This window comes from Frankliniella occidentalis, unplaced genomic scaffold, assembly GCF_000697945.3.
Source record: "Frankliniella occidentalis isolate FOCC.00 unplaced genomic scaffold, Focc_3.1 Scaffold176, whole genome shotgun sequence".
NCBI classification, from domain to species: Eukaryota; Metazoa; Arthropoda; class Insecta; order Thysanoptera; family Thripidae; genus Frankliniella; species Frankliniella occidentalis.
In genome coordinates this window covers 104,121-112,578 of record NW_026267302.1, presented here as the reverse complement: position 1 = coordinate 112,578, position 8,458 = coordinate 104,121, and the positions used below count along the sequence as shown (strand labels likewise).

Sequence of the window (8,458 nt, the reverse complement as noted above, 5' to 3'; positions counted from 1 at the left end):
CTCTCTCTCTCTCTCTCTCTCTCTCTCTCTCTCTCTCTCTCTCTCTCTCTCCCATAAACGCAATGTATTAATTCGAGGCGGTAGCGGCGGAAAATGTGCACACTAATGGGGAAAGGCGGTATAAGGAAATAACGGAGAATATAAAAGAATTTGACGGGTGGCTGCAACAACAACAACAGCGGAAGCATCAATAACATCAACGGCAGCAGCAGCAAAGTGTACATCGCCTTGCGCGCGCACGCCGTCGGCATAGTTTCGATTAATCGAACAATACGCCTCGATTACTCTCGATATTGTAGCTTACTCCCGCGGCTCCTATACAGAGAGATGGGGGATGCAAGTGCAGCGAAGTGCAGCCTGCATGATTGAGAGACAGAGGGAAAGAGAGAGAGAGAGAGAGATAGGGGAGGGAGAGAGAGAGAGAGAGAAAGATCGTGAAGAGCTGGCCGACAGAGGGAAACACCCAGCCAGGTCCACGGCGATGAGTCTTTTATTTATTACCGAGGTGTTCCATCAGGTTCCGATCCCGAGAGACGCGCTCGGCTCTCTCACGGATACAGTTCGTCGTATCAGACCAGTCATTGGCCGCCGCTGACCGGTGAACCTGTTCCAACGGCATGTGCTACAGCCCGGCCGTGGCCGCCGCGCCGCAGACGTCACGCTGTCCTCCGATCTAGCCGATCTAGAAGATGTCGCCGCTCAAAGTGCGTCCGTCGTCCTGCCAATTTATAGAGACGTCCCCAACTTAGAGGCGCTAAATTAATCGGAAGAAAAAGATATTTGAGAAACATTTACGGGTGGATGATGCGCACATGTGACACAAAACAACAGAAAGATTGCCGGCCGACAGACAAAAAAAAACAAAAAAAAAAACAATTGTGACGTATTACGAATTGATGAATTGATACATAACATTCTATTCAAAAGCTATGCACCCTGTACGCTAAAAGTGACTGCTTGGTTTCTAAGCAAAAGCGGTAATTTTCAAGCAAAAAGTCCTCGGAAATTACCACATCTGCTTGAAAACCAAGCAGTCACTTCTAGCGTGTGCACCCAGATATTAAGATCTATCAGAACTCGATAAAAACACAACGTTACACCTACACATCTTTGAGAGAGCAGCACTTCTTGCCTTTTTTTATTTTTTTTCTTCGAGAGGGAATTACTGTTAGCGACGCGTTGTCGTTGTGTAGATCTGGCATTCCATCACGCGCTATGCCGGCTCGCTCGGCGACCGTAATTGAACACGGGCACGGTGGTTGTTGATAATTTTTCAGAAGTTTGTGTGCGCCTCGTTGCTCTAATTTAAGTTAAGGAGCCCCTGTCCGGTCCCCCCAGCGGGGACTGGGCCTGCCCCAGGTGCGAACGCATCAAACGGGACCCGCCTGACTGGGGCTGTAAACGCGATGCTGCGGCAGGCCGGGAGGCCATGGACCGCTCCCATTGGCCGGGATACAAAACAAAGTTTCGGACGCGACCAATCAGCGCACGCGACCGAGGCGAGGACGTGACTCCGGGGGGGCTCTCGGGAATAGTATTTGGGCGCGGTGCGAGCGATTCGACCTGTTGGAGCGGCAAGGCGGGACAGGTGCGTGAAAATAATAATAATAAAAAAGAAAAGTGCCGCGTGAAAGGTGCGCGCCAGCGAGCGGCAGCGGTGCATAACGTAACGCTGTAGTCCACATGGCCAGCATCACTTTATAGTGAAGTTGGATTGGGGTAGGTTTTCCGAAACACGAAGTCGCCAAGAAGGAAAGAGACGGGAGTGATTTTTGGGGGGAGGAGGGGCACATTGGGAGTTGTGGGCAGATGAGCTGTTTATGCCAATTGAAAAAGATCATTACCATGAGAATTACTCACTGACAGATGAGGTACATATGTTTCAGTTCCCTGTCAGTATTATTCATATGTTTTGCTCTAATAACTCCAATTCAAAACGGGCTGCAGCCCGAAAAGAAAAACCTCGCGAAACCGTGAAAAATATACTCGGTTTCTAGTATACCGACCGCGCTTCACTGCAAATGCAGGAGTCACGGGCGCGTCGCTCTTGTGGATTCGCAATTTAGTCTCTCTTGCAGCGCTTTGACTTCGTCGCTCTATTTGAATAATGATTTTAGAAAATTGCCTTTTTTGAATGACAAACGTCGCTTAGAAGAAGAGCGATGGTTCGAAATCGCCACCCAAATGGATCGATGTTCCTTAATTACTTAAATATTGAGCGACGAAACCGAACATAGCTCTCTAATTTAGGCAAAGATAAATTCCGTCCCTCGCTTTTTAGATGGGACACGTCACTCCAGCGATTTCAGTGTTCAGGGTTCGGAGTGGCGTGCCTCACGCTGATGCTGCGTGCCGCTTCCAACGCCACCTCACTTGAAATCTCAGCGGCGATAACGTCAGAGAATGAATCAGGAATGGCTGGACAGGAGCCGGGCATTCCGATCAAAACAAACGGAATGGCGTTGAACCAAGTAGTGCCTGTCTCGTCTTGCGTCTCCGTCTTTTAATAAACATTTTTTTAAACCTCATCATTAATACGCTAGAGCTGATGATGCTAAATCAAAGTGTACGCGTAGTTGAGTGAAAAGATTCAGACGCTTGCTGGTGTGCGACAAAATACTCACAACCTGCAGGTGGGCGACAAAATACTCGCAGGAAGACCGAAAAGAGTTTCGAACACTTAAAAAGGAAACAATATAACCCGTCCACAGGTGTGAATGGTCATTCACATTGCACATATCCACAGGTGTGGGAAAATTCTGTCGCACACCTGCAGGTGAGTGACAAATTTACACCCTTTTTTTCCAGTGTGATCTTTGAACCTCGCATGAGCAGCAGGAGACCTGAACGCAGGAAGGCGGCAACTACGCATAACCGCACAAGGACGCAATAAGATACAAAATTAAGCGACATATTTCGATAAAAGAAAACAAAAAGATTGATTTCTAGCAAATATGCCCTGCGGCCATTTCAGGCATGAAAGCGCTGTCCAGCGATGCGGATAAAGCGTTGCCGTGCGGCCAATACCGCCTTAGTGAAAACAAGCGGGGCTATGGGGCGGCGCGTGGGCACGCTGGCCACCGGGAGGGAGAAACGGGTGGAAACGAATGCGAAACAGAGTGGCGCCCAGTAGTGCACTAGGAAGACGATGCACAAACTGGACCCGGGCCAGGGCTAGCCACAGTCGCGTCGCATTATAGGCCATCTCCGAAAGGGACCTAAAGGTGGACCTATTATTTTCATTTTTTTTTGTATATTTTATAACATTGACAACTTCTGACTTTCTTTTCGCAATCAAATCTTCTCACGAAAAAAAAAAAAAAAAAAACACTTTTTTTGTAAGGATGCCCTGTTTTTTTGTGACGGCAGCAGGCGGTAAATGAAACGATACATTTGATAAGCAAGCTAGCAGCGCACACGACTCGTGAAACCGCACTCATCCATACTTTGCTCCAGCTTGCACCCGATTGCAACCCTGATTGCACCCATACTATTCATCGTGATTGGCATTTCGACGTATCGATTCCAAATGAGTCGATAATTCAGGCAGGAAAGATTCATTAGCAGGGGGTGTGCCTGGAGATCACAATCGACACACAAGCAGAACATTCCCTCTAATTACAAGGTTTTCTAAAGTCTGAAAAAAGAATCTTCTTGCAAGTGTTTTATTTTTGTACATATTCGTGCAGAAGAAAGCAGTAAAAAGACAAGTGCAAGCTCCTTTCACACCTTTTGTGATAAGTAGAGTGCTTAGTCTTCTAGGACTCTGCAATAAGAAGACAGAAACAAGAAACTCCGCTTCCAGGCAAGCGCACTCTGTGTAACCGTGGCAGACTCCTGCCTGCCTTTCCGGTATCTCCTAATAATACGCTACTGGAAGTCAGTGACTCGGAGAAGGAAATTGTGATTTGCAGACCGCTTGTGGGGCGTTAAAGGCATAGGAGCGTGGCCTATCAGAAATTAAGCAGTAGTGATTTAGTGATTTTCCTTACAAATCTTGTCATATCTTCTGTAAAACGTCCGCGGTGATATTTTTTTTTTTTTTTTTTGAAGACGCAGCAGTGTCATTTTGCCGCTCAGCCAATCCCGAAGGCCTGTTCAGTTACGTGCTTCAAAGGCATGCGGCCTGTCTAATAGCCATGTCAGACTGCGTCCGAGCGGCCGGCCGTTCGGGCAGCGCTGGAGTTGATAAGGACGTGCGTTTCGGACGCAGGCCTGCATTCCAGTTTAGAACTCCAGCAGGCGACTGGACTCCAGGCGGCGCCGCTCCAAGACTCCAGGCCAGGGGACATGCGGGGACACTGAACGGGATTTCGGGCGACGGGACGGCGCGTTCGCCCATTAGGTGCAGATGGATTTGTAAGTCCAAACGGGCGGGATGACGACGATTCGGCAGAGCCAAGCGTCATCAAGTGGATGACGTGATTTTACACCGCCTCCTCTGGAATAATCTCATCGTAAAACTTTAGTTGTGGGAACGCAACAGGAGAGCGTCCGTGTTGAACAGAAGTGCGACCACACGCAGCAAGGAGCCCAGGGACCGGTACCGAAGGAAGGTGTGTCCTTGGATGCCCTTGCAGTGGAATTCGAGAATGCAGTGCCAGACACTGCTTTGAATTGCAAAACTCGAGTGGACGGGATATAACATCATCAGGGATATAGAACGGCCCAGTGATGCTCTATGGGCTTTCCGAAATGCAGTCGCCGACTTGCAGGCTTGCAATCAAAAACCAGCATCCCGATGTAGATTTTTTTCCATATATCATCCAGGGAAGGGAAGACCAAGGGTCAGAAAGACAGAAGCGTTCGCGAACGTCCGGGGGAAAGCATTTAAAAAGACGTGAGACACACACACACACACACACACACACGCGCGCACACACACAAAACAGAGACACAACGACACAACCGGACGCGTTGACACCCCGTAACACCCATCGCATAAAAACCTGCTCCAGCTATTTTATATCATTTCCCTGGCGCGCTTTCTCGCTAAGAGGACTTTTTTCTATGCATTTCTGTCATTCTTTTTAGTTTTGGACTGTCGGTTCGATCAAAATTACTAAATGCTAAAAAAGTCTGACTGAATGCAATGAATTTAAGGCTCTGCAGGACCATTACTTTACAACTTTCAGGATTTACACGTGATACAGTCCAGAAGGTCTACAGGTGTAATAAGTACGCTTATAGCGCCGGGACGTATGAGAGCGAACATGGTAGAGAATTGGAAAAATGAAGGCAATGGAAGAGAAAATAGAGAGAGGGAAAGACAGTGAGAGAGAAAGAGCAACAAGTGTGTTTTTCCGCTACCAGCACCAGCCGACAACAGGAACGTACTCTTTCTCTCCATAAGTAGGAGCAGACGACACACGGAATGTGTCAACAGGCTGCACACACACACGTTCACAAGCAAACGCACGGTCGCTCGCCGGCCGGCAAGGTGGCACGATGCCCGCGATGTTTAAGATGAAAATATAACGAACATGCTTCCATGATGCTTCAGCTCACCTGACACTGTTGATGCACACCTCTGAGACGATGATATGAAGGCACAAAACAGATTCGCAGGGGCGTTCTCTCCGTCAGGGACGATACACTGACACGCCGGGGCTATCACAGACACGCGGCGTTCCAGGATGTTGTACTAGGTAGGCTTTCCAGTAGGAGAACCATCCAAGGGAGTGTGATGTGTGACGGTTTCATAGAGTGGAGCACATGCCCACCACGTACCGGCAGCCCAGCCGGAGGACGAGGTACAGCATCATGACGAACACCGCGAAGGTGAGCGACAGTTGAAACAGGAACACCAACATGACGGACGAAACGAACAACGGCAGTCAGCTCACAAACGAGAATTCACAGAGGCACACGGTCGTTTTGTTTCGCGCCTGGCGTCGGCTGCACCGGGTAGGAGAACGCGGCGCGCTACAACGCCTCGCGGCAGGAAGGGAGCAACGAACGTCCAGGCAGCGAGGCGGCTCCGGCACTGCCGGCCACTGCCCACGGGGAGCTCCACCGCGCCAGCGGCGCCCCGCCACGCCCCGCCACGCCCCGCCACGCCCCGCCACGCCCCGCCGCTGCACCAGACGATCGGAGTCCTGGCCGGTGAGCCGCGAGCTGGAGAGGGGCCTAAGGAGGGGGCACTGGACGGGACCCGGCCACGCCGCCCGGCTCGGCCCCCGCCACGGCTGGCTCGGCTCGGCTTGGTCCGGCTCCGGCTCGACTCGGCGCGCTCCAAAACAGGGATCATCAAATCCCTAGTGCGCCGCCGCGCCCAGCCCGTGGCCCTGCCCTGCGCCCGCGTGCCTCAGTTACACCTTGCTGCTGCGGCCCGGCCCAGCCGCGGACTGCAGCCGACCCATAAGGGGAGGGATCCTCCTTAGTGATACTCCAGGAGATACTCCAAGGGAATACTCCGAGGGAATACCCGGGGGGGCACTCCAAGGGATCCTCAAAGGGATACTCCAAGGGCTACTCCAAGGGATACTTCCAAGGGATACTCCAATGGATCCTTCCTCCAAAGGGATATTGCAAGGGATGCGTCAATAGACGTTCGAAGGGATCCTCGAAAGGATCACAAGGGATCCTCCAAGGGATACTCCAGGGATTCTTCAAGGAATCCTCCAGGGGACTTACCTGGGGAACCTGTAAAGCGTCCTCCAAGGCATCCTCCAAGGGATCCTGCCAGCACATTTTATCGGAATGTTTTAAGGAAAGAGGACAAGTAATAACTTCAGTCTGCTGTTTGGCCATCGGAAGGGGTACAACAACAACAACAACAACAAGCAAAAGCTTAACATTTGAGTATTTTTTACATTTTTTTTAAATTTAAAACTTAAAAATTCGATCGAAAACAGAGCAGAGTAAGAACACGCGTGATCCATGTCCTGCCGGAGGGCATGGAGCCTGTCAGAGCGCTCCGTGTCACGCTGTGTCACTCTGCGCGCGTGATGGCGTGCGAGTAACGTTTTGTAACCAGTTGTGCAGAAAACAAAAATAAGACAGGAATGCAGAGGACTACATACTGCCACTAAACTCACGTATCACTCCTCACTTCACGGGGACTGTCAGACACCTCTGAGTTTGTAATACGTTCTCAGGCTGCGGGAGTAAGCCATTTAGCAATAAGCCTTACACAGGGTACAAACAATCAGGTGTATTGGGGGGCGGGGGGGGGGGGGGGCCACCAGTGGACTACTAGACTAGATAGAGGCAATTTGATCAACAAAGACCCTGTTGGGAGGCAACTTTAGATACACCGCACCGCCCCCTCCCCCCTTTCCCTCTATACCCCCGTGCAAACAACACAACATGCACAGTGTTTTTTGCTCTTTTAGTAATAGTTGTACTCGTTTCTCTAAGTGTCCCAGCTAGTGTGTCGCCCTGTGCTGCGAGCCGTTCACCACACGGTTCTTTCAGGTGCGAGTCTGGCAGGATCAGGGAGGTCCTGTCCTGCTGCTGCCCACAGGTGGACGAGTCGACCACCTCTTTTCTTCTCTTCCCCCCCCCCCGCCCACAGGTGGACGAGTCGACCACCTCTTTTCTTCTCTTCCCCCCCCCCCATATCTCTCTCTCTCTCTCTCTCTCTCTCTCTCTCTCTCTCTCTCTCTCTCTCTCACACACACACACACACACACACACACAGAGGAGGTGCGATCCGCTAGACGCGGTCATTCTGACCTCAAGGTCACGGCCGCGGCCGGGCCGGCCCCCTGGCCTAGTGGTCAGCAAATCGCTAATGGATGTTAATTGATAATTTGGGTCAGAGGAGCCAATAAACTAACGAAGCCGTGAATTAATACGCGTCGGACCGGCGGCACCTGTGCGGTCGAACTTTTGACCCTATCGGCTGACCACTACCGGCCGGCCCGGCATCAGCCGAACGACGTGACTAGATTGCCGAAGGTTCGAATACCAGCAGGGTCAAGAGTGCACCAAGGTTCTCTAGTTGCTCTCGTGGTATTACGAAAAAAAAATATGCGTGTAACTACTACATAAACCATACGCACAGTCTGCGGTTTTTGTTAGTTTTGTCATTGATCAAAAATCATATGGAATGTTGTCTCCATTCGATCTTGTGCAGCAGAGAGCGGGAGAGAGAGAGAATGACAACTATAAGAGAGGTACGGAACAGCGGAAAAGGGGAGGGAGAGAGAGATATATATATATGAGAGAAAAAATAAAAAGATCCAGAGCTGTTCCATAGCAGAGTGGCATTCCATTGGAGAGGCGGTCGCTTCCGCGGCAGCATCCCTGCTCCTCTGCGCTGGACCTCGGGAGGGACATCTCTGACGCGGCCGCCGGTCAGTGACAGAGGCCCCGGCCGCCAGAGAACTGTAACTGGCTTCACGCCACACTGGCGCTCTGGTCAGGCGGAGCGAGACGAAAGGACCCAATAAAGCTAACTGATTGCGCTCGACGCAATGCTAATCCGCCCAGGCGAGAGGGACAGAGAGAG

The 8,458-nt window shown here is 51.0% G+C and overlaps 1 protein-coding gene across 3 annotated transcripts in view; it reads right to left on the bottom strand.

Moving 5' to 3' along the window:
* Positions 1-8,458, bottom strand: part of LOC113209983 (caskin-1) — a 73,925-nt gene that overhangs the window by 55,443 nt on the left and 10,024 nt on the right. For 2 of the 3 annotated variants that reach the window (XM_026427766.2, XM_026427767.2), the window contains exon 1: positions 5,509-6,002. The exons of the other annotated variant lie outside the window; for it this stretch is intronic. The gene's annotated coding sequence lies outside the window, so the exon portion shown is untranslated. Of the gene's footprint in view, positions 1-5,508; positions 6,003-8,458 lie in introns of those variants that run through there. 3 annotated transcript variants of the gene reach the window in all.